We start from the raw sequence: 24,839 nt of genomic DNA on the forward strand, positions 1-24,839 counted from the left end.
ATGTGTCGGGAATCGTTATATTCTTTGTTAAGTTGTAGGTATCACAATCGAAAGGGCTTGGAGAAATGATGTACGCGTGAGTTGCAGGTCATGGCTTATGAGTTGGGTGCTCCATTGGAACGAGTGGTTCCAATTCTGTGTCGGACCAGACTCTCGAGTATGAGTTTGGCTTTGGCGGTGTATTGAGTAGGCAAATGAGATTCCAGACTCAGAGAAGGGTTTCATTTTTCGGGGTATTGTGTGTCTTAAGATGTCTTAGACCTGAGTGGGTCAGTTCGGTTGTATGGGAAGGACCGCAAGATGCATGGAACTAATGAGTAGTAGATGACAGAGGTTGAGGGTGAGACAATTTCAGTTGGGATTTTAGTATTCGCTTAGGATAAAGCGAACTCTGTGACTTGTGTGTGTCACACTAGGCCGAGATAGTTGTTATGAAAGGAAGTCGGCGAGACGTTTTGGGACATGCAGTGGGTAACCTTTGGAGGTTCCACTGTTGGGTAGGGAGATGACCCGGTGCTCAGTTTTGAGAAGGGGGTTGAGGTTTATGTTTTTAGATGTCGGAGGACGCTTCTGAACAACCATGATCATTTTATGTGTCTGAGGTCAGGGTGTTGAGGATTCGTTATTCAGATGGGTCTTGATTGCAGTACAGTGGATGGGTCCCTGGTGTGATGTGATCCTTTCATTCCTTGATATATGATCTGGATTGGTTATCATGTCTGGGATGAGTGATCGGTAGCGAGTTTTAGGCATGGACTTGTTTTTATCGGTCCTAACTAGAGAATCAGAGGGGCAGTGAGTTACCGAAGTTTGTTATTCGAGGAGCATCTTGAGAGGGTGGTCTGACTGTGTGACAGCTGACTAGAGTTTCCAGATTCTGGAGAGTCAGAGGGGGTCTCGTAGCGGCAGAATGGTGTGTCCTTTTCCGGGATGGGAGTTCCTGTTGGATTCAGGTGTCCATGGAGGAAGTTAGTTGTGTGGTATGATATCCTTTCGGTGGTGCTTTCGGATTTTTGGGTCCGATCTATGTGTTGTGGAGGAGCGATTTCGAGGGCAAAATCTAATTCAAGTGGGGGAGAATTGTAACATCCGGATTTTAGATATATCATTGTAAGAGTAAATTCTGAGATTTATGGAGCGACTCGACGAGCTGTGAGTTCAACTCGTCGAGTAGAGTCGAGTCATTCGCGTGGGGTTAATGAACGGACTCGATGAGTAAGTGTGCCGACTCACCAAGTTGGTGCTGTGCGAGGAAACCCTAAATTCCCGGGGTTGGGGCCTATTTAAGGAGACTTATAACCTCAAATGCGCCTCACCGGCTACCCAACTCTCCTGTGTGAAACCCTTAGCGGCCATTGAAGATAAGAGAGAGATCTTGAGCTAATATCAAGTGTTTTGGTGAATCTTTTGGAAGGAAAGGAGTGAGCAACAAGCAAGGATCGAGAAGAGGCTGTGGGATCTAGCATTTCTTCATATGGAGCTTCTGTAGAAGGTATAAAGCCTAAACCTTTCTTATCTTATTAGTTAGATCACATGATTTTGGAAGTTAGGGCTTTTTATAACTATTATGGGGAAAGTAAGTACATGGAGTCTATTAGAAGGCCTAGACTTCAGATCTGGATTTTGAGAGGTCCAGAGAGTCCAAAGATTGTAGCTTTATTTAGCCATATAAGAGTTATTGTGGTTAATCATCTTTTTTAAGAGTTATATTGGCATTATGAGCCTTATATGCCATGTTTGAACGTAAAGCTTGCAGCTTTACGTGACAATGGACCCTTAGGATGGTAGATCTAGAGTTTGGAGTGATAGATCTTCCTTGAATCGTCTGAATGAGGAATCTAATCGAAGGGACTCGCCGAGTCCATGGCCTGACTCGATGAGTCGATTAGGGTTTGTCCCGATGAGTTGGACCGTGCAATAGCTCGGCGAGTTAGGGGTTAACTCGACGAGCTAGACCTTCACGAGACTTATGAGGAGCGAGTGGACTCGACGATTCGCTCTAGTGCACTCGGCGAGTCGGGTCAAACATGGACTGCTGACCTAAGTTTGACTTCTGTTGACTTTAGGGTTTGGTCAACATGAGTAATGGAGACCATGGATGGGTAAAAGGGTCTTTTACCCAATTCAAGAGTTAGAGAGAGAAGAATAACAGTTGGTTATTGAGAATCGAGAATCGAGTATTTATTAGAGATATTTATCCTATGTGATAGGCGGAGGCTAGTTCGAGATTTCCGAGTACGAGACTGTTATTTGCTGGCTTGCCAGGTGAGTCTTCTCACTATACTTTACCTAAAGTGGTAACTATGTGTGACCAGAGGGTCTTATGTGCTTGCTTGAGTTATGCATTTTCTGTGGGATATATGTGTTGTATGTTATGTTATGTGATACCTAGACCGGACCGGAGGATCCAACTAATATCGACACCAGAGGGTTCTCACCAGACCGGACCAGAGGTTCCAACGATTCGTGAGACCGGAAGGGCTTTTATCTAGACCGGACTAGAGGGTCCAACGATTCATGGGACTGGAGGGTCCCACTGAGACACATGGGCTGGAGGGCCCTATAGAGTTATAGCCTCGAGTGGCTAGTATGTGTATGTGGTATTTTGGGGAACTCACTAAGCTTCGTGCTTACCGTGTTATGTCTTATGTGTTTCAGGTTTCTCAGGATCGCGGGAAGGCACCGGCTCGATTGTACACACATCTGAGTAGAGATATTTTATTGGAGGATCCTGGATTTGTGATAAACAACTTTTGAAATATGTTGATAAATTGATACTTGTGATTTTTGAGAAAATGTGGCATGTGTTTTATTGTGTTTTTAAATGAAAAAATTGTTTGAAATTTTATGGTGTTACAAGTTGGTATCAGAGCCTTGGTTTGAGGGATTCGGATGCACCTTCGGGTAAATCTGGACTCAAACTGAGGATTTTAGGAAAGTTTTCAAGGAAATGAATCTTTTTATTAAAAGGAGCAAGAGTTTCTAAGAGCAAATGAGAAGGAACAGTGTGTACAATCAGCCAGAGCCCGAACGGTGATTTCCTAAAATACCCTTACTCTTGTGTTATGAGATATTTTATGAGATATTATGCATGCTAGAGATAGACTAGGTATTTCATAAGTTAGGACTAGAGTGGCCTGATTGTTGATGTCATAGCCTAGGAATTGTGCTATCTGTGAATTGCTTTTGAGTATGTGTGGAGTAAGAGTATCCAACAGAAATCCTTTTTAGAGAGGGATTGGAGTAGAGGAGTAATCTAGGAGAGATACCTAGATGAGCATTTGAGGAGTCTACTGAGAGAGTAGTCAGATGCCCACGTGGGGTAACTTTGCTTGAGTTCGGTGATATCCTTTTGAGTATGAGCATAGCAAGTGAAGTTGTAACCTAGAGTGGTTGTACGTGTTGGTAGAGATCATTCGATGCCCGAATGCTACTTGCTTCGTGCTTTGTGGAACTCTTGATGATGGGAGTCAGCTACTAAGTGAATATGACGATATTCAGGAGGTAGATGGCTGGCATCCTAAGGGGTTCTTTGTCAGCTGATGGCAGAGAAGTGAGAGAACCTGGGAAGAACCTAGGGAGTGAACTTAGTTAGATGAGTACGCTGACGGAGGATAGTATTCGCTGGAGGGCGAACTTGCATATCGAGATTAGTGATCGAGAAGGTTGAACAACTACTTAGGAAATCTGGGACGATCTGTGTGGAAAGTATGGGTAGATGTGGCAGGTAGTATGGGCCCGTACTACTGAAAGCAGAGGACCCATACTCAAAACAGGGAGAATTCCAGAAGTTCTAAGTAGCGGATTGAGAAGAGAGAACATGGTTCGAGTACCATGATTCGTAGCGGATTGAGAGGAGAGAACATGGTTCGAGTATCATGATTCGTAGCGGATTGAGAAGAGAGAACATGGTTCGAGTACCATGATTCATAGCGGATTGAGAAGAGATAACATGGTTCGGGTACCATGATGCGTAGCGGATCGAGAGGTGGCCACATGGATCGAATACCATGACTCGTGGCAGTTAGTGCTTCTGGTTTTACCAGTTATTCCATGGTGATTGGTCAGTTTGAGATCAGATGTGAAAGAATATGGGTCCAGAGGGCCATGATTGAATGAGTTTCAAAGGAGCTAACCTTGAGAGGGAAATTGAGTTAGTTTCCGAGGGATTTTTGGTGAGAGGCCAGTTGGAGTCGCAAGACTCCAGGGTGAGTAGAAGATGGTGATTTATGGAGGATTACGGTCTGAATTGAGCAATCGGCCGATAGAGGAGGTGTCACTTTCTGTGACCAGAGTAGTGTTATTTCCGTTTTCTGCGAGAAGCAGAAGAGATATTGGGACTTTCGGTTTATGAGCTGAAGGTAAGCCCTATGGGGTAGCATGGGTTGCGATCTTTCACCCGAGTATCTGGGCAGTATGTCTGCCGCAAGGTAATATTATAGTACGAGAGGGTCATCAGTGATGACTGAGATGGCCAAGGACAAGGATATACCCTATTTGAGGATAGTAGGGCATATGTTATCAAAAGTGTCGGGTGATCAATAGGAGTATATTGGGGCGGTGGCCCTCATTGTCTATGATGGATATCGAGTGTGGGAGTAAGGTTTATGCTCTCTTAATAATTCTCATGGTGATACGTTGGTTGGGGAGTCGAAGATGAGGAGTGTGATAGTTCATTGAATTTCAGAGTAAGAGTTATGACTACTACATGACAGTTGAGATGTCTGGTAGTGTGTCAGTATGAGAATTGAATGACGTTGGGAGATTGGTCTAGAAATCAGAAACAAGGTGCGTAATAGTGCATTATTTCCAGAGTGAGAGTCAGGACTGTGTCGGGACAGTCGGAGTATCCAGCGGTGTGTCGGTCTAAGGCATTCAACGTGAATAGGGGCAGTCACGTAGGGAAGTTTTAGAGAATTTTATCTGAGATTCGGGAAGATTGGAGTTGCTTTGTCCCTATCAGGAAGATCATCGGGTGTTCTGTGGTATTTTCCAATAGTAGGTGTGATGTACTTGGTGAAACAGTCTGTAGAATGGATGGCTGGTGTGCCAAATGGTGATGGTTCGAGCCTTGAGTGGGGGAGAATCGGGTATTTTACTGAGGATATCAGAGAATTGTTCAACAGCGGTTAGAGGACTGTATATGGTGACCCACGGTACGGTTACGTGAGACCAGGATTATTAGTGGTCGAGGAGAGGTGCAGAGCGAGATAGTGCATGATTGTACGTGTTCGGGAAGGGATGAGTGTCCCCATGACAGGTGGCCGTTGGTCGGAGACCTTGTGATGGTTAGAAATTCTTCAAGGTTGTGATGGTAAGTTCAAGGTGATTGGCTCGTAAGGATAGTTTCAACGGTTGAGAATTTCTGGTTCAATGTATGGGTTGTTATATGCACTTTGGGAAGGATAGAAGTTGATTAGGTAACCAACTTCAGGGTCGGTATGTGTATTCTTGCATGGGTTTTGAGCAATAGAGGAAAGAGTTTCGGATGGTTGTCAATGTGTTCTGAGTCATTGACGATTCCTCCGTGTCCCAATCGGGAGTTGGGGTACTCCGAAGTTGCGAGTTGTGTGAGAGGAGGGTCAGTTGTAAGATTCTGAAGGGATGTGTGTCTATATATGAGTATGACGTTGTAAGTAAGAGATCAGTGACTGAGGCAAGACATCGTGAGGTTCTGTGATGATGTACAGAGGTATCCGAGTATGATGTCCTAAATTTCGGATCATTTTGAGACTTGAGTTAGGAGATGGCGAGTGGTGTATCAGGTGTCTATGGTTCCGGTGGGAGCCCTTTCAGCTAATTTACATCAAGCGGGATTATCTGAAAATGTGAATTGCAGCGAGAAAAAGTGTTTTTGTCGACGACGGTCGTCAAGAGTAGTGATGCTTAGCCTGGGTGGTTGTGTGCACCTATCTATGTTGGGCCGCAAAGCGTGAGTTAGTGAACGCGGTGATGTAATGACCTGAGGATGAGATTGTGGGGAGATAAGAGAGGGTGTTGTGATACTGCGGGGAGTCGTAGTACTCACTAGCCAGTGAGAGGGTGATATGATATTGCGGGGAGCCGTAGCACTCACTAGTCAGTGAGAGGGTGTTGTGATACTGCAGGGAGCCGTAGTACTCACTGGTCAGTGAGAGGGTGTTGTGATACTGCGGGGAGCCGTAGTACTCACCAGTTAGAGAGACGGTGTTGTGATACTACGGGGAGCCGTAGTACTCACCAGTCATTGGGGGAGTGTTGTGATACTGTGGGGAGCCGTAGTATTCATAAGTCAGTGAGAGAGTGTCGTAGGCCTGCGGGGAGCCATAGCCTTCACGGGTTAGTGAGAGGGAATTTTATGATACTACGGGGAGCCGTATTATTCGCTAGTCAGAGCATGACGCAAAAGAGTTTTTAGGCTTGGGTAGCCTCAATCTTTGAGTTTCGGGAACCTGGTGGTCGGACCAGGGGCGAGACTGGGGTCTCCATATGTGTCGGGAATCGTTATATTCTTTGTTAAGTTGTAGGTATCACAATCGAAAGGGCTTGGAGAAATGATGTACGCGTGAGTTGCAGGTCATGGCTTATGAGTTGGGTGCTCCATTGGAACGAGTGGTTCCAATTCTGTGTCGGACCAGACTCTCGAGTATGAGTTTGGCTTTGGCGGTGTATTGAGTAGGCAAATGAGATTCCAGACTCAGAGAAGGGTTTCATTTTTCGGGGTATTGTGTGTCTTAAGATGTCTTAGACCTGAGTGGGTCAGTTCGGTTGTATGGGAAGGACCGCAAGATGCATGGAACTAATGAGTAGTAGACGACAGAGGTCGAGGGTGAGACAATTTCAGTTGGGATTTTAGTATTCGCTTAGGATAAAGCGAACTCTGTGACTTGTGTGTGTCACACTAGGCCGAGATAGTTGTTATGAAAGGAAGTCGGCGAGACGTTTTGGTACATGCAGTGGGTAACCTTTGGAGGTTCCACTGTTGGGTAGGGAGATGACCCGGTGCTCAGTTTTGAGAAGGGGGTTGAGGTTTATGTTTTTAGATGTCGGAGGACGCTTCTGAACAACCATGATCATTTTATGTGTCTGAGGTCAGGGTGTTGAGGATTCGTTATTCAGATGGGTCTTGATTGCAGTACAGTGGATGGGTCCCTGGTGTGATGTGATCCTTTCATTCCTTGATATATGATCTGGATTGGTTATCATGTCTGGGATGAGTGATCGGTAGCCAGTTTTAGGCATGGACTTGTTTTTATCGGTCCTAACTAGAGAATCAGAGGGGCAGTGAGTTACCGAAGTTTGTTATTCGAGGAGCATCTTGAGAGGGTGGTCTGACTGTGTGACAGGTCACTAGAGTTTCCAGATTCTGGAGAGTCAGAGGGGGTCTCGTAGCGGCAGAATGGTGTGTCCTTTTCCGGGATGGGAGTTCCTGTTGGATTCAGGTGTCCATGGAGGAAGTTAGTTGTGTGGTATGATATCCTTTCGGTGGTGCTTTCGGATTTTTGGGTCCGATCTATGTGTTGTGGAGGAGCGATTTCGAGGGCAAAATCTAATTCAAGTGGGGGAGAATTGTAACATCCGGATTTTAGATATATCATTGTAAGAGTAAATTCTGAGATTTATGGAGCGACTCGACGAGCTGTGAGTCCAACTCGTCGAGTAGAGTCGAGTCATTCGCGTGGGTTTAATGAGCGGACTCGACGAGTCAGTGTGCCGACTCGCCGAGTTGGTGCTGTGCGAGGAAACCCTAAATTCCCGGGGTTGGGGCCTATTTAAGGAGACTTATAACCTCAAATGCGCTTCACCGGCTACCCAACTCTCCTGTGTGAAACCCTTAGCGGCCATTGAAGATAAGAGAGAGATCTTGAGCTAATATCAAGTGTTTTGGTGAATCTTTTGGAAGGAAAGGAGTGAGCAACAAGCAAGGATCGAGAAGAGGCTGTGGGATCTAGCATTTCTTCATATGGAGCTTCTGTAGAAGGTATAAAGCCTAAACCTTTCTTATCTTATTAGTTAGATCACATGATTTTGGAAGTTAGGGCTTTTTATAACTATTATGGGGAAAGTAAGTACATGGAGTCTATTAGAAGGCCTAGACTTCAGATCTGGACTTTGAGAGGTCCAGAAAGTCCAAAGATTGTAGCTTTATTTAGCCATATAAGAGTTATTGTGGTTAATCATCTTTTTTAAGAGTTATATTGGCATTATGAGCCTTATATGCCATGTTTGAACGTAAAGCTTGCAGCTTTACGTGACAATGGACCCTTAGGATGGTAGATCTAGAGTTTGGAGTGATAGATCTTCCTTGAATCGTCTGAATGAGGAATCTAATCGAAGGGACTCGCCGAGTCCATGGCCTGACTCGAGGAGTCGATTAGGGTTTGTCCCGATGAGTTGGACCGTGCAATAGCTCGGCGAGTTAGGGGTTAACTCGACGAGCTAGACCTTCACGAGACTTATGAGGAGCGAGTGGACTCGACGATTCGCCCTAGTGCACTCGGCGAGTCGGGTCAAACATGGACTGCTGACCTGAGTTTGACTTCTGTTGACTTTAGGGTTTGGTCAACATGAGTAATGGAGACCATGGATGGGTAAAAGGGTCTTTTACCCAATTCAAGAGTTAGAGAGAGAAGAATAACAGTTGGTTATTGAGAATCGAGAATCGAGTATTTATTAGAGATATTTATCCTATGTGATAGGCGGAGGCTAGTTCGAGATTTCCGAGTACGAGACTGTTATTTGCTGGCTTGCCAGGTGAGTCTTCTCACTATACTTTACCTAAAGTGGTAACTATGTGTGACCAGAGGGTCTTATGTGCTTGCTTGAGTTATGCATTTTCTGTGGGATATATGTGTTGTATGTTATGTTATGTGATACCTAGACCGGACCGGAGGGTCCAACTAATATCGACACCAGAGGGTTCTCACCAGACCGGACCAGAGGTTCCAACGATTCGTGAGACCGGAAGGGCTTTTATCTAGACCGGACTAGAGGGTCCAACGATTCATGGGACTGGAGGGTCCCACTGAGACACATGGGCTGGAGGGCCCTATAGAGTTATAGCCTCGAGTGGCTAGTATGTGTATGTGGTATTTTGGGGAACTCACTAAGCTTCGTGCTTACCGTGTTATGTCTTATGTGTTTCAGGTTTCTCAGGATCGCGGGAAGGCACCGGCTCGATTGTACACACATCTGAGTAGAGATATTTTATTGGAGGATCCTGGATTTGTGATAAACAACTTTTGAAATATGTTGATAAATTGATACTTTTGATTTTTGTGAAAATGTGGCATGTGTTTTATTGTGTTTTTAAATGAAAAAATTGTTTGAAATTTTATGGTGTTACAAGTTGGTATCAGAGCCTTGGTTTGAGGGATTCGGATGCACCTTCGGGTAAATCTGGACTCAAACTGAGGATTTTAGGAAATTTTTCAAGGAAATGAATCTTTTTATTAAAACGAGCAAGAGTTTCTAAGAGAAAATGAGAAGGAACAGTGTGTACAATCAGCAAGAGCCCGAACGGTGATTTCCCAAAATACCCTTACTCTTGTGTTATGAGATATTTTATGAGATATTATGCATGCTAGAGATAGACTAGGTATTTCATAAGTTAGGACTAGAGTGGCCTGATTGGTGATGCCTTAGCCTAGGAATTGTGTTATCTGTGAATTGCTTTTGAGTATGTGTGGAGTAAGAGTATCCAGCAGGAATCCTTTTTAGAGAGGGATTGGAGTAGAGGAGTAATCTAGGAGAGATACCTAGATGAGCATTTGAGGAGTCTACTGAGAGAGTAGTCAGATGCCCGCGTGGGGTAACGTTGCTTGAGTTCGGTGATATCCTTTTCAGTATGAGCATAGCAAGTGAAGTTGTAACCTAAAGTGGTTGTGCGTGTTGGTAGAGATCATTCGATGCCCGAATGCTACTTGCTTCGTGCTTTGTGGAACTCTTGATGATGGGAGTCAGCTACTAAGTGAATATGACGATATTCAGGAGGTAGATGGCTGGCATCCTCAGGGGTTCTTTGGCAGCTGATGGTAGAGAAGTGAGAGAACCTGGGAAGAACCTAGGGAGTGAACTTAGTTAGATGAGTACGCTGACGGAGGATAGTATTCGCTGGAGGGCGAACTTGCATATCGAGATTAGTGATCGAGAAGGTTGAACAACTACTTAGGAAATCTGGGACGATCTGTGTGGAAAGTATGGGTAGATGTGGCAGGTAGTATGGGCCCGTACTACTGAAAGCAGAGGACCCATACTCGAAACAGGGAGAATTCCAGAAGTTCTAAGTAGCGGATTGAGAAGAGAGAACATGGTTCGAGTACCATGATTCCTAGCGGATTGAGAAGAGAGAACATGGTTCGAGTACCATGATTCGTAGCGGATTGAGAAGAGAGAACATGGTTCGAGTACCATGATTCATAGCGGATTGAGAAGAGATAACATGGTTCGGGTACCATGATGCGTAGCAGATCGAGAGGTGGCCACATGGATCGAATACCATGACTCGTGGCAGTTAGTGCTTCTGGTTTTACCAGTTATTCCATGGTGATTGGTCAGTTTGAGATCGGATGTGAAAGAATATGGGGCCAGAGGGCCATGATTGAATGAGTTTCAAAGGAGCTAACCTTGAGAGGGAAATTGAGTTAGTTTCCGAGGGATTTTTGGTGAGAGGCCAGTTGGAGTCGCAAGACTCCAGGGTGAGTAGAAGATGGTGATTTATGGAGGATTACGGTCTGAATTGAGCAATCGGCCGATAGAGGAGATGTCACTTTCTGTGACCAGAGTAGTGTTATTTCCGTTTTCTGCGAGAAGCAGAAGAGATATTGGGACTTTCGGTTTATGAGCTGAAGGTAAGCCCTATGGGGTAGCATGGGTTGTGATCTTTCACCCGAGTATTTGGGCAGTATGTCTGCCGCAAGGTAATATTATAGTACGAGAGGGTCATCAGTGATGACTGAGATGGCCAAGGACAAGGATATACCCTATTTGAGGATAGTAGGGCATATGTTATCAAAAGTGTCGGGTGATAAATAGGAGTATATTGGGGCGGTGGCCCTCATTGTCTATGATGGATATCGAGTGTGGGAGTAAGGTTTATGCTCTCTTAATAATTCTCATGGTGATACGTTGGTTGGGGAGTCGAAGATGAGGAGTGTGATAGTTCATTGAATTTCAGACTAAGAGTTATGACTACTACATGACAGTTGAGATGTCTGGTAGTGTGTCAGTATGAGAATTGAATGACGTTGGGAGATTGGTCTAGAAATCAGAAACAAGGTGCGTAATAGTGCATTATTTCCAGAGTGAGAGTCAGGACTGTGTCGGGACAGTCGGAGTATCCAGCGGTGTGTCGGTCTAAGGCATTCAACGTGAATAGGGGCAGTCACGTAGGGAAGTTTTAGAGAATTTTATCTGAGATTCGGGAAGATTGGAGTTGCTTTGTCCCTATCGGTAAGATCATCGGGTGTTCTGTGGTATTTTCCAAGAGTATGTGTGATGTACTTGGTGAAACAGTCTGTAGAATGGATGGCTGGTGTGCCAAATGGTGATGGTTCGAGCCTTGAGTGGGGGAGAATCGGGTATTTTACTGAGGATATCAGAGAATTGTTCAACAGCGGTTAGAGGACTGTATATGGTGACCCACGGTACGGTTACGTGAGACCAGGATTATTGGTGGTCGAGGAGAGGTGCAGAGCGAGATAGTGCATGATTGTACGTGTTCGGGAAGGGATGAGTGTCCCCATGACAGGTGGCCGTTGGTCGGAGACCTTGTGATGGTTAGAAATTCTTCAAGGTTGTGATGGTAAGTTCAAGGTGACTGGCTCGTAAGGATAGTTTCAGCGGTTGAGAATTTCTGGTTCAATGTGTGGGTTGTTATATGCACTTTGGGAAGGATAGAAGTTAATTAGGTAACCAACTTCAGGGTCGGTATGTGTATTCTTGCATGGGTTTTGAGCAATAGAGGAAAGAGTTTCGGATGGTTGTCAATGTGTTCTGAGTCATTGACGATTCCTCCGTGTCCCAATCGGGAGTTGGGGTACTCCGAAGTTGTGAGTTGTGTGAGAGGAGGGTCAGTTGTAAGATTCTGAAGGGATGTGTGTCTATATATGAGTATGACGTTGTAAGTAAGAGATCAGTGACTGAGGCAAGACATCGTGAGGTTCTGTGATGATGTACAGAGGTATCCGAGTATGATGTCCTAAATTTCGGATCATTTTGAGACTTGAGTTAGGAGATGGCGAGTGGTGTATCAGGTGTCTATGGTTCCGGTGGGAGCCCTTTCAGCGAATTTACATCAAGCGGGATTATCTGAAAATGTGAATTGCAGCGAGAAAAAGTGTTTTTGTCGACGACGGTCGTCAAGAGTAGTGATGCTTAGCCTGGGTGGCTGTGTGCACCTATCTATGTTGGGCCGCAAAGCGTGAGTTAGTGAACGCAGTGATGTAATGACCTGAGGATGAGATTGTGGGGAGATAAGAGAGGGTGTTGTGATACTGCGGGGAGTCGTAGTACTCACTAGCCAGTAAGAGGGTGATATGATATTGCGGGGAGCCGTAGCACTCACTAGTCAGTGAGAGGGTGTTGTGATACTGCAGGGAGCCGTAGTACTCACTGGTCAGTGAGAGGGTGTTGTGATACTGCGGGGAGCCGTAGTACTCACCAGTTAGAGAGACGGTGTTGTGATACTACGGGGATCCGTAGTACTCACCAGTCATTGGGGGAGTGTTGTGATACTGTGGGGAGCCGTAGTATTCATAAGTCAGTGAGAGAGTGTCGTAGGCCTGCGGGGAGCCATAGCCTTCACGGGTTAGTGAGAGGGAATTTTATGATACTACGGGGAGCCGTATTATTCGCTAGTCAGAGCATGACGCAGAAGAGTTTTTAGGCTTGGGTAGCCTTAATCTTTGAGTTTCGGGAACCTGGTGGTCGGACCAGGGGCGAGACTGGGGTCTCCATATGTGTCGGGAATCGTTATATTCTTAGTTAAGTTGTGGGTATCACAATCGAAAGGGCTTGGAGAAATGATGTACGCGTGAGTTGCAGGTCATGGCTTATGAGTTGGGTGCTCCATTGGAACGAGTGGTTCCAATTCTATGTCGGACCAGACTCTCGAGTATGAGTTTGGCTTTGGCGGTGTATTGAGTAGGCAAATGAGATTCCAGACTCAGAGAAGGGTTTCATTTTTCGGGGTATTGTGTGTCTTAAGATGTCTTAGACCTGAGTGGGTCAGTTCGGTTGTATGGGAAGGACCGCAAGATGCATGGAACTAATGAGTAGTAGACGACAAAGGTCGAGGGTGAGACAATTTCAGTTGGGATTTTAGTATTCGCTTAGGATAAAGCGAACTCTGTGACTTGTGTGTGTCATACTAGGCCGAGATAGTTGTTATGAAAGGAAGTCGGCGAGACGTTTTGGGACATGCAGTGGGTAACCTTTGGAGGTTCCACTGTTGGGTAGGGAGATGACCTGGTGCTCAGTTTTGAGAAGGGGGTTGAGGTTTATGTTTTTAGATGTCGGAGGACGCTTCTGAACAACCATGATCATTTTATGTGTCTGAGGTCAGGGTGTTGAGGATTCGTTATTCAGATGGGTCTTGATTGCAGTACAGTGGATGGGTCCCTGGTGTGATGTGATCCTTTCATTCCTTGATATATGATCTGGATTGGTTATCATGTCTGGGATGAGTGATCGGTAGCGAGTTTTAGGCATGGACTTGTTTTTATCGGTCCTAACTAGAGAATCAGAGGGGCAGTGAGTTACCGAAGTTTGTTATTCGAGGAGCATCTTGAGAGGGTGGTCTGACTGTGTGACAGGTGACTAGAGTTTCCAGATTCTGGAGAGTCAGAGGGGGTCTCGTAGCGGCAGAATGGTGTGTCCTTTTCCGGGATGGGAGTTCCTGTTGGATTCAGGTGTCCATGGAGGAAGTTAGTTGTGTGGTATGATATCCTTTCGGTGGTGCTTTCGGATTTTTGGGTCCGATCTATGTGTTGTGGAGGAGCGATTTCGAGGGCAAAATCTAATTCAAGTGGGGGAGAATTGTAACATCCGGATTTTAGATATATCATTGTAAGAGTAAATTCTGAGATTTATGGAGCGACTCGACGAGCTGTGAGTCCAACTCGTCGAGTAGAGTCGAGTCATTCGCGTGGGTTTAATGAACGGACTCGACGAGTCAGTGTGCCGACTCGCCGAGTTGGTGCTGTGCGAGGAAACCCTAAATTCCCGGGGTTGGGGCCTATTTAAGGAGACTTATAACCTCAAATGCGCCTCACCGGCTACCCAACTCTCCTGTGTGAAACCCTTAGCGGCCATTGAAGATAAGAGAGAGATCTTGAGCTAATATCAAGTGTTTTAGTGAATCTTTTGGAAGGAAAGGAGTGAGCAACAAGCAAGGATCGAGAAGAGGTTGTGGGATCTAGCATTTCTTCATATGGAGCTTCTGTAGAAGGTATAAAGCCTAAACCTTTCTTATCTTATTAGTTAGATCACATGATTTTGGAAGTTAGGGCTTTTTATAACGATTATGGGGAAAGTAAGTACATGGAGTCTATTAGAAGGCCTAGACTTCAGATCTGGACTTTGAGAGGTCCAGAGAGTCCAAAGATTGTAGCTTTATTTAGCCATATAAGAGTTATTGTGGTTAATCATCTTTTTTAAGAGTTATATTGGCATTATGAGCCTTATATGCCATGTTTGAACGTAAATCTTGCATCTTTACGTGACAATTGACCCTTAGGATGGTAGATCTAGAGTTTGGAGTGATAGATCTTCCTTGAATCGTCTGAATGAGGAATCTAATCGAAGGGACTCGCCGAGTCCATGGCCTGACTCGAGGAGTCGATTAGGGTTTGTCCCGATGAGTTGGACCGTGCAATAGCTCGGCGAGTTAGGGGTTAACTCGACGAGCTAGACCTTCACGAGACTTATGAGGAGCGAGTGGACTCGACGAGTCGCCCTAGCGCACTCGGCGAGTCGGGTCAAACATGGACTGCTGACCTGAGTTTGACTTCTGTTGACTTTAGGGTTTGGTCAACATGAGTAATGGAGACCATGGATGGGTAAAAGGGTCTTTTACCCAATTCAAGAGTTAGAGAGAGAAGAATAACAGTTGGTTATTGAGAATCGAGAATCGAGAATCGAGTATTTATTAGAGATATTTATCCTATGTGATAGGCGGAGGCTAGTTCGAGATTTCCGAGTACGAGACTGTTATTTGCTGGCTTGCCAGGTGAGTCTTCTCATTATTCTTTACCTAAAGTGGTAACTATGTGTGACCAGAGGGTCTTATGTGATTGCTTGAGTTATGCATTTTCTGTGGGATATATGTGTTGTATGTTATGTTATGTGATACCTAGACCGGACCGGAGGGTCCAACGAATATCGAGACCAGAGGGTTCTCACCAGACCAGACCAGAGGGTCCAACGATTCGTGAGACCGGAAGAGCTTTTATCTAGACCAGACCGGAGGGTCCAACGATTCATGGGACTAGAGGGTCCCACTGAGACACACGGGCTGGAGGGCCCTACAGAGTTATAGCCTCGAGTGGCTAGTATGTGTATGTGGTATTTTGGGGAACTCACTAAGCTTTGTGCTTACCGTGTTATGTGTTATGTGTTTCAGGTTTCTCAGGATCGCGGGAAGGCACCGGCTCGATTGTACACACATCTGAGTAGAGATATATTATTGGAGGATCCTAGATTTGTGATAAACAACTTTTGAAATATGTTGATAAATTGATACTTGTGATTTTTGAGAAAATGTGGCATGTGTTTTATTGTGTTTTTAAATGAAAATTTTGTTTGAAAATTTACGGTGTTACAGATCATATGAATCCTATGAACCACATCCTTGAATTCATCACTTTTCCTTCAAGATCTTCAAGTCTTCATCCTTTCACCAAGAACACCAAGAACACCCACTTGTACTTGGTGGTCGTGAACTCCCAAGGGCTCCAAATCGTAAGTATCCTTCCATATTCTTGTTAACCACTAGAAACTCTTTAAGCCTCATTAAACAAACACCCTTTAAGCTAGAAGCAAGATCCAATATGCATCATTTTGGAGTGTTTACGGCCGTAAACATCTCCCTTGGCCGTAAACACATCTCCCATGACCGTAAACTCATCTCCCTTGGCCGTAAACTCAAGTGTGGCCGTGAACACACCTTCCTTTGACCGTAAACTCCCTTTAGTCAATCACATGTGATTGTAACACTTTATTTCAAGTGTTTCCTAGTCCTTAAGGTTGTTTCCTTGCATGTTAGTTGTTTTAAACACTAATTACATGCCTATATATGCCTTTATATGTCATTTAGGACTCGTTTGTGTCTCGGGAATTCATTCGTGTTTTATTGTGGCATGTGTTTTATTGTGTTTTTAAATGAAAATTTTGTTTGAAAATTTACGGTGTTACATATCATATGAATCCTATGAACCACATCCTTGAATTCATCACTTTTCCTTCAAGATCTTCAAGTCTTCATCCTTTCACCAAGAACACCAAGAACACCCACTTGTACTTGGTGGTCGTGAACTCCCAAGGGCTCCAAATCGTAAGTATCCTTCCATATTCTTGTTAACCACTAGAAACTCTTTAAGCCTCATTAAACAAACACCCTTTAAGCTAGAAGCAAGATCCAATATGCATCATTTTGGAGTGTTTACGGCCGTAAACATCTCCCTTGGCCGTAAACACATCTCCCATGACCATAAACTCATCTCCCTTGGCCGTAAACTCAAGTGTGGCCGTGAACACACCTTCCTTTGACCGTAAACTCCCTTTAGTTAATCACATGTGATTGTAACACTTTATTTCAAGTGTTTCCTAGTCCTTAAGGTTGTTTCCTTGCATGTTAGTTGTTTTAAACACTAATTACATGCCTATATATGCCTTTATATGTCATTTAGGACTCGTTTGTGTCTCGGGAATTCATTCATGGAACTTCTCATCCTTACGCGAATCTTCAATTGAATCACCCACATAAGGTGAGTTCATACCCCTATAATCAATCTTTTAAATGTTTTAAATGCTTTTAAGGGAGGGGGGGGGAATACAAGTTGAACACAATGATAATTGTGTAAATGTTTATCTGTGATAAACTTAATTTCAAAGGATTTCTTATGCTTTTATAAGTGATCAAATCATTTCAAAAACTCTTTTAAAGTTATGTCACTTTGTTGTTTATAAAACTCTGTTTTTAAAGTACAATCATAACTCAGTAGATAATCGAGTCTTTTCTTCAAATTAGAGACAGTTCAAAACAAGCATACTAGTAAACTATAATAGGTATAGTTTAGGGTTTCAGAACATACAATAACTAGTACAGGGAGGAATACAAGTACAGGGAGGAACATACTATAACTATAACAGAAGAACAAATCATGATTTACATACTTATACTATACATTTCCAGTAACCTAGGAAGGAAACGTATCATTAACTCATTGTTCTAAACAAAAGATGATAATAAACATGGTATAAGGTTATATATATATATATATATATATATATATATATATATATATATATATATATATATGGTGCATCTACAAAGTGCCAGGATTTTTATATATATGGGGTACATCTATAAAGTATCGGAGTTATATATGGGGTACATCTACAATTGTACCAGATTTATTTATAAAGGGTACATCTACAAAGTACCGGACAATAATAAATAAAACATGTAAATATATACAAAACTCATAACAGTATCGACTGAGGTGTTAAGAGTGCAGGATTTCATTACTTCTAGTAGTCGTCCTAACAATAGAACAACGCCACAATACTTACTCGTAACATGAACATTCAGTTAGAAGGGGGCCTATAATGCTAACTTTATGATTCCTCGGTAGATACATCAGGGACATATATTAATCGGGTCCGGCAGATAGTAGGATGTGTGCCTTCCGCTTCATTTCCTGTTCCTTGTTTGGTTGTGGGCTTAGAGCAGATTCACCCAGCCTACTATCTATTCGAGCTTAGCTATATATATATATATATATATATATATATATATATATATATATATATATATATATATCCCGTATACACTAAGTAATCATAAGGAATACCAGGTATGGGTCAGGTCATAGTATACAAATTCAATACACCGTTTTCTAGTACAAAAACATACTTTTCAGATAGACCATTTAGTAGACTAAACTAGAAACTTCTCAGTAAAAGGGTTTAATTCATATTATTAAACCAGTATAACTTAAAGGACCTTTAGTGGTTAATTCTATAATACCTTAGTTTATACATAAGGGTTATATATAATTAATATCCGATAGGTAGTTGGATGTGTGCTTTCCGCCTTACTTCCTGTTCCTTGTTTGGTTGTGGGCTTAGGGCAGATTCACACAATTAACTATCCGTTCGATATTAGGTTATATATAGCTAGTATAAACTAAGTGATTATAGAAGGAACTATTGTGGTTACCATTTTTACTAAAGGAAATATATGATTTTCTTAAAGAATGTTTTCATCAAATATAAAGAACTATTACAGTTAACTCCGTAAGTACCAAATGAATACGCCAGGGTTATATACAATGAAGATCTAACAAACAATGGGATGTGTGACTTCCGCCTCATTTCATGTTCCTTGTTTGGTTGTGGGCTTAGGGCAGATTCACACAATCGATTGTCTATTTGATCTGGATTCTATATAACTTGTATCCATTTAGTACTCATAGAAGGAATTTTAGACTCATTTTACTTTCATTCATCATATCAGGAAATATAGGATTTTTTGGAGGAACAGGCGAACTTTTCTAAAAGAACTTTCAACTTACTATACGTCACTAAAATACTTATGAACTCACTAGCTTAAATGTTGATCTACTCTTTCAAAATAACTTGTATTCTCAGGAGACTAGTAGACAGGTACGCGCTCTGGGATTCAGAAGATGGAGCATAGTAGCGTCATGTCGTGTTTTGTTATTTACTTGAAGTTAACCTTTTGTGAACCACATACTTTGTAAACACTTTAATATTAATGCAATGATTGTTTGTTACTTTGATTACTATGATGCATGTGTTGTGATACTAAACATGACGTCCTCCGCCCCCGAACGTTTTCGTCGTTCCGGTTTGGGGTGTGACATTTATACCTTACTGGAGCTCACAAGTTCAACTAGTCCACAAAGATGAGCTTATCTTGCCAAAATGAGTCACCACAAGAGCTTCTTCTTCTTCTTCTTCTTCAAAGAAACAAAACACCATTAACACTAAAACCTCCAACAATGGCTCAAGGGCTCAAAAGGATCAAATTTAGGGTTTTCAGTGACTTGAGAGTAAAAGAGGCTGAGGATGGGCGACCCTAGCCTCCTCATTATGTTTTTATACCCGATTTCTAGGGTTTGGGATCATCAGGCCTGGCTCACGTCGTGAGAAATAATGACTCACTTTGTGAGGTTCGAGGACGCGGGTTAAAGAGTCAACTGCCCTACCCACGACATGACCACTATGGCTCACGTCGTGAGCCTCTTCCAAGTGCAAAAACTAATATTTTATACCTCATGATTCGGATGTTACATTCGTGATTCAAGAATGATTTCCTTTTGACCACTTCGACAACAAACGATTGACTTCACTCATCCAAGAAACTCTCCAACCGCGATATTGCCATGTGAGTTGTACTTCCCTTAGACGTGATTGTATTGAAATGTGGAAACTGGCAAAAATGAATTGATTTTAGGATTTCAAGCTTTAGAAACCAGTGTAAATTTAACTTGTGATGTTTGGACGACTCCTCATAGTTCACCGGATTCGTACCTTTGTGTTATCGCTCATTGGATAAATCCAGAGAATTGGGTTATGATGAAGCGTACGATTATATTTGAATTATTTGAGAATCCGCACACCGATAGAAATTTATATAAAATTTTGATTGCCTGATCAAAACTTATAAACTAGAAGAAAAAAAAAATTTGTATATCTTTTGATAATGCATCAAACAACACCGCCGCGGTTTGACAACTAAAATTAAAATATACACCAATTTGCGATGGTGGTTTTTTTTCATAGTCGATGTGTTGCACATATCATTAATTTGGTTGTTCAAGATAGACTAACTAGCATTGAACTTATAAAAGATGGTTTCTAACAAATGCTAAAAGATATTTATAGTACTAGTAATGCTCGATATCATAATTATATGAAGTTTTGTGACGATTTGAATGCCCTTTGGTTAGGTCCGAATTGGGAAACACCTAGTGATGGAACTCCACTTGCAACATGTTTGAATGTACCTTACATCAAAAAGATACTTTAAAAATGTTTCATGATAACCTTGTGGAACGTAATCGGTTTACGGCTTATCCGGAATCAAGTTGGGATACTATCAAACTTGTTACGGAAATGCTTGGGATTCTTAAAAAAGCAACTACTTCTTTATCAGAGGTTTATTATCCTATAAGTTATTTAGTTTTAAACCAAATATTTTGTATGTGTGCCGAAATAAATGAGTTTGAAATGAGAGGGACAATGTTTGCTGAGAAACCGATGAAAACAAAGTTAAAAAAATATTTTTAAAATATGCCTCCGGTGATAACTTGTTCCACCGCTTTGAATCCGTCTCTAAATGTTGGGGGGGTTGAGACTTTACTTGAAAATATTTGTTACGACTGCGTTTATTGGATGATGACATAGATTTGGATGATGACACAGATTATGCATCAAAGGAAGTTTCAAAATATTTTAACAAAGTTTTTCAAAGTTTGTTTAAAGTTTATTTAACAAGGTATGGTTCAACAAACATTCATGACATGATGCAATATACGGGGGCATCCGGATCCACTTCTCACCAAAATAACGAAATAATTCGGCTTTATAATACTTTGAGAAATGAAAATTCCAAACGAGCTCGGTCTAATGCCCCTAGTAGCGAGCTCGGAAGGTATATTGGTTCCGATTTTTTGGCACAAATGAGTGTGCAAAAGTTTAATATTTTTGATATTTTGGCTTGGTGGAAAGAAAAGGAAACCCAATTTCTGATTCTAGCCGCCATGGCCCGTGATCTACTAAGCTCCCAAACTTCTACATTACCTTTAGAATCGGCTTTTTCTATTAGTGGCAGGGTTATATTTCCAAGAAAAATAAAACTCACCCCTTTGTCGGTGGAAGTGTGCATTTGCTTAAAATGCTACCTCGATGGCGTGGAACGGATACAATATGTTGAACTGATAGAGGGCAAATCGTTGGATGTTGAACAACAAGTACATGAAGAAGAAGTAGCAATGGGATTGTCGGTGCCACTCACTCTCCAAGAGCTCGAGTATGAGAGAGCATTGTGCAACGACATCACGGATGAAGACTAAATCCAAAGAACAATGAATACGACTAGGAATGAAGACTACAACGACGACGATGTTTTTTATTTTATGTCTTTATGTTTGAAGATGTATTAGTTTGATTTATGTCTTTATGTTTGAAGTTGTCCGATGTATTATTATATATATATTAAGTTTATGAAGAAAAGGAACAGTAATCGTCCCCTTCCTTTGTCAAATTGGGTCCCTGAAGTTATTAAGTTTCTCTCCCTCTACTTATTAATATTTTGCCTTCTTTTTCAGGGGTCCTTTTAGGCCATTTTTAAAATTGGCGCCTCTACTTCGATTGGTCCACTTCTTTATTGAAATTGCAATTTCGTCCACTTCTTTATTGAAATTGCAATTTCATCCTTGTAACAGTAACAATATTTTAGGAGTTGGCAGAATAGGTCCTTTGATTATGGTGGGGTTGCAATTGTTTTTTTTTCTAGAATGGGTGCAACTGCAATTTCTTTTTGGTTTTTTAAGGGGTTATTTTTTGACATTATGTATATTCTTTATAACACGTGTTAGCAATCTACCATTGTCACCGCTTCCAGATCCTTCCGCACCGTCTCTCTGAAGTCTGAAATATCCTATCCTATGTTCCGGTTCTCATTCATCGATACCACTGGTTTAACTCCCCACCACCGCTCCACTAATGCTCATCACTGCAAAGTGATCTTCGTAGGGTTTCTATGTGCTACAATCGAGGTGTCGCTTTTGCTTCTCCTTCTTTTCTTGATCGCTTTTGCTTCTCCTCCGCTTTTCTGTGCACCCACCACAGGTCTAACTCCCCACCACCGCTCCACCAATGCTCATCGCTGCAAAGTAATCTTCCTAGGGTTTCTATGTGCTGCAGTCGATGTCTACTCCATCTTCTCCACCGCTCGCCTTCTTCGCTAGGTTCTCCTTAACCCGATCTGTTTCCGTTCTACCTCCATCATCATCATCGCTTACCGTCCTGAACTATCGATTATCACCCACCATCATCGTTTGGATCAATCGACCACCGCCTCCTTAGCCCAAGAACTTTTGGGCGACAAAGATTGTCTCCTTCCCAAACGACGGATAACATCTCCTTTTGAGGTGAACGAAGAATTGATTGGGGGTTGTAATTACCCGACCTCAAATCTAAACTATACACTATGTGTCTGATCATATGCTCTTCACTCTATTCGAATTTTTTTTTCGGTTGATTTCTACTCAACTTCATATGAAGATGTAGATTTTTTAGTTGAATTTGATGGAAATTTTTTATGTTTTTCTATTTGAGTTGAAATTTGTGTGTTTTTTTACAGATTAGGTTGTAGAAAAGAGGAATATTGTGATGAGTGGTTGCTGGGGATTTAACCTGGTTTCAATCTTTATCGTCAACTTTGTTCATATGCTCTTCGCTGAAGGTGTCTGATCATATCATCTTTTATCTGTTAGATGTTTTTTTAGTTGATTTCTACTTAACTTCATATGACGATGGAGCTTTTGTAATTGAATTTGTTAGAATTTGTTTCAGTTTTTCCATCGGAGTTGAAATTTATGTGTTTTGATGCAGATTAGGTTGTAGAAAAGTCAAATATAGAGATGAGTAGTTGCTGGGAATTTGCCTACCTTCAAGGTTAATTTCTTTCATTTTGTCATTCTATAAGTTTAGGGTTTATGTTTTATTGACAATTATGAAGTTCTGATTGTGCCAGCTTTTGGGAAGTGTATTGATTGTTTTTTGTTCTGCATTTGGATAGTTTAAGAGACCTGTTCTTCCCAAAATATTCCCAATTTGATTTCGAATTCTAAACATATGTAACTTGAATGGTTTCAGTCTTTTTCCTTTCTTTTCTCTCATGTTTTCCTATTTTGATTTAATACGACAGATGGTATTTAAACCTTTTCGTTTGCAACCAAATTCTAACCTGTGAAAACCCTGCATTGGTAGGTACTTAAAACCTTTTGGAGGTCTCCTAATTATGAATGTTCACCTATGGTTATTGATTATAAGCCAAAGAAAAAGGCGGATGATATAACTGTAACTATTTTATCGTTAATATCTCAAATCAGATGATATGTCAATACTTTCTTCAATTTTCCTTTCTCAATCTCCTTGATTCTTATTATTCATCCTTCATGTTATGTTACATTTTCTGATTCAATCACAGTACTTTTGAGATTTTGTTGATAATAAATCTTCATTTTATGTAGATTGTTAGGTAGTATGCAGGAGATGGATATGATACAAAGGGAACTTTACCAACATTGTAGACTTTAGCATCAATAGCAGTATGTGGCATCGTTTATTGTAAATCTAAGACACTTAAAATGAAACCATATGGGGTTCTTTTCAGCAATGGATCAAGTGACCCTTCTTCTACTCCTTATGTTGTTATGGCTTTGGCAAACAAAAAAAGTAATTTATGTGGTTTGGACTTTGGATTTGGTTTTAGCTAAACTCACTACAGGTTTTCTTTATTTGGACATCGACATGTGGGTGAAGATGATGCTGAAGGTGACGATGGATACTTATCTACATCAAACAAATTAGAAATAGATTTGACAAAAGTCAGAATTACCCCTGGTTTGAGTCGGTCTGGCCCTGTAGGCCTTGAAGATGTTAAACATATGTAAGCCTTTCTATCTTATCCCTCTTTTGTATAAAAATTTACTATCATCATACTTTACAATAATGTCCCAAGTATAAGGTTATAGTTTGTTTTTAAAATTTTTTCTATTTTTTTTTTAATTTCTTTTTTTCCCGATAGCAAGTATCTGCATCGAAATGGCATCCATAGGGTTATACTACAAGAGATAGCAACATACTTTCTTTTATTGGTTCATTATGGCATTATACTTTCTTTCCTTTCTATTAAATCATTGCTCTTTTCCTTATTAAGGCGTTGTACTTTGAAAAATCTACATTGTTATAGCATTCGGTTGTTCAGCATGTGAATGACACTGCTATAATTAGGTCCTTCAAAGTTGACGAAATTGAAAAGGTAAAAACTTCTAATTCTCTGTAATTACGTGACTGATGTAGTTAACAAAGCATAAAGGGTATCATCTTCTATTGTTTTGGTAAAACCACTAATAAATATGCTTCCGTGTTAGAGGGTTTTCTATTATCCGGATGTTCCCATGTTCATTTTGATCTTCAACTTTCAAGACCACTTCCATTTTCATTCTATATTCAGGGGTACACACCACTTAATTGAATCCTGATGATTTGTTCACAGAGTTGTCTAAAATTAAACAGGCAAGATTTATTTTTTTTGGTGTATCCGATTTAATCAAAATCATTCTATAAATTAAATTACTTACATATGAAATTGGTTTTGTTACAGGAATGGTTTTTCGAGGAAAAACATGAAGGTTGTGAACGAGTTCTTTTTTTTTCTTCTTTTTTTTTTTAAATTGTGTCAGGAAAACTTCAGTCACTTGAACAATGACAAATTAAAATGGATGGGATGACGAGGCTTTTTGTATCTCAACAATTAGGTAAGTATACTTCTACTCCAAAATATCTTTAGGTAAGTGCTTCATTTGATTTTTCTACTATAT

At 41.5% G+C, this 24,839-nt stretch overlaps 2 long non-coding RNA genes across 2 annotated transcripts; both read left to right on the forward strand.

The window, feature by feature from the left end:
* Positions 1-22,270: 22,270 nt before the first annotated feature.
* LOC145113754 (uncharacterized) lies at positions 22,271-23,555 on the forward strand. The gene is made up of 4 exons (XR_013710843.1): positions 22,271-22,382; positions 22,595-22,696; positions 22,846-22,908; positions 23,487-23,555. It is a non-coding gene; the product is annotated as an uncharacterized LOC145113754 (long non-coding RNA).
* Positions 23,556-23,784: 229 nt separating this feature from the next.
* LOC145111635 (uncharacterized) lies at positions 23,785-24,759 on the forward strand. The gene is made up of 3 exons (XR_013710338.1): positions 23,785-23,905; positions 24,473-24,534; positions 24,623-24,759. It is a non-coding gene; the product is annotated as an uncharacterized LOC145111635 (long non-coding RNA).
* The last annotated feature ends 80 nt before the right edge of the window (positions 24,760-24,839 follow it).

This window comes from Lactuca virosa, chromosome 5 (genome assembly GCF_052849685.1).
Source record: "Lactuca virosa cultivar CGN04683 chromosome 5, Lactuca_virosa_CGN04683_v6, whole genome shotgun sequence".
NCBI classification, from domain to species: Eukaryota; Viridiplantae; Streptophyta; class Magnoliopsida; order Asterales; family Asteraceae; genus Lactuca; species Lactuca virosa.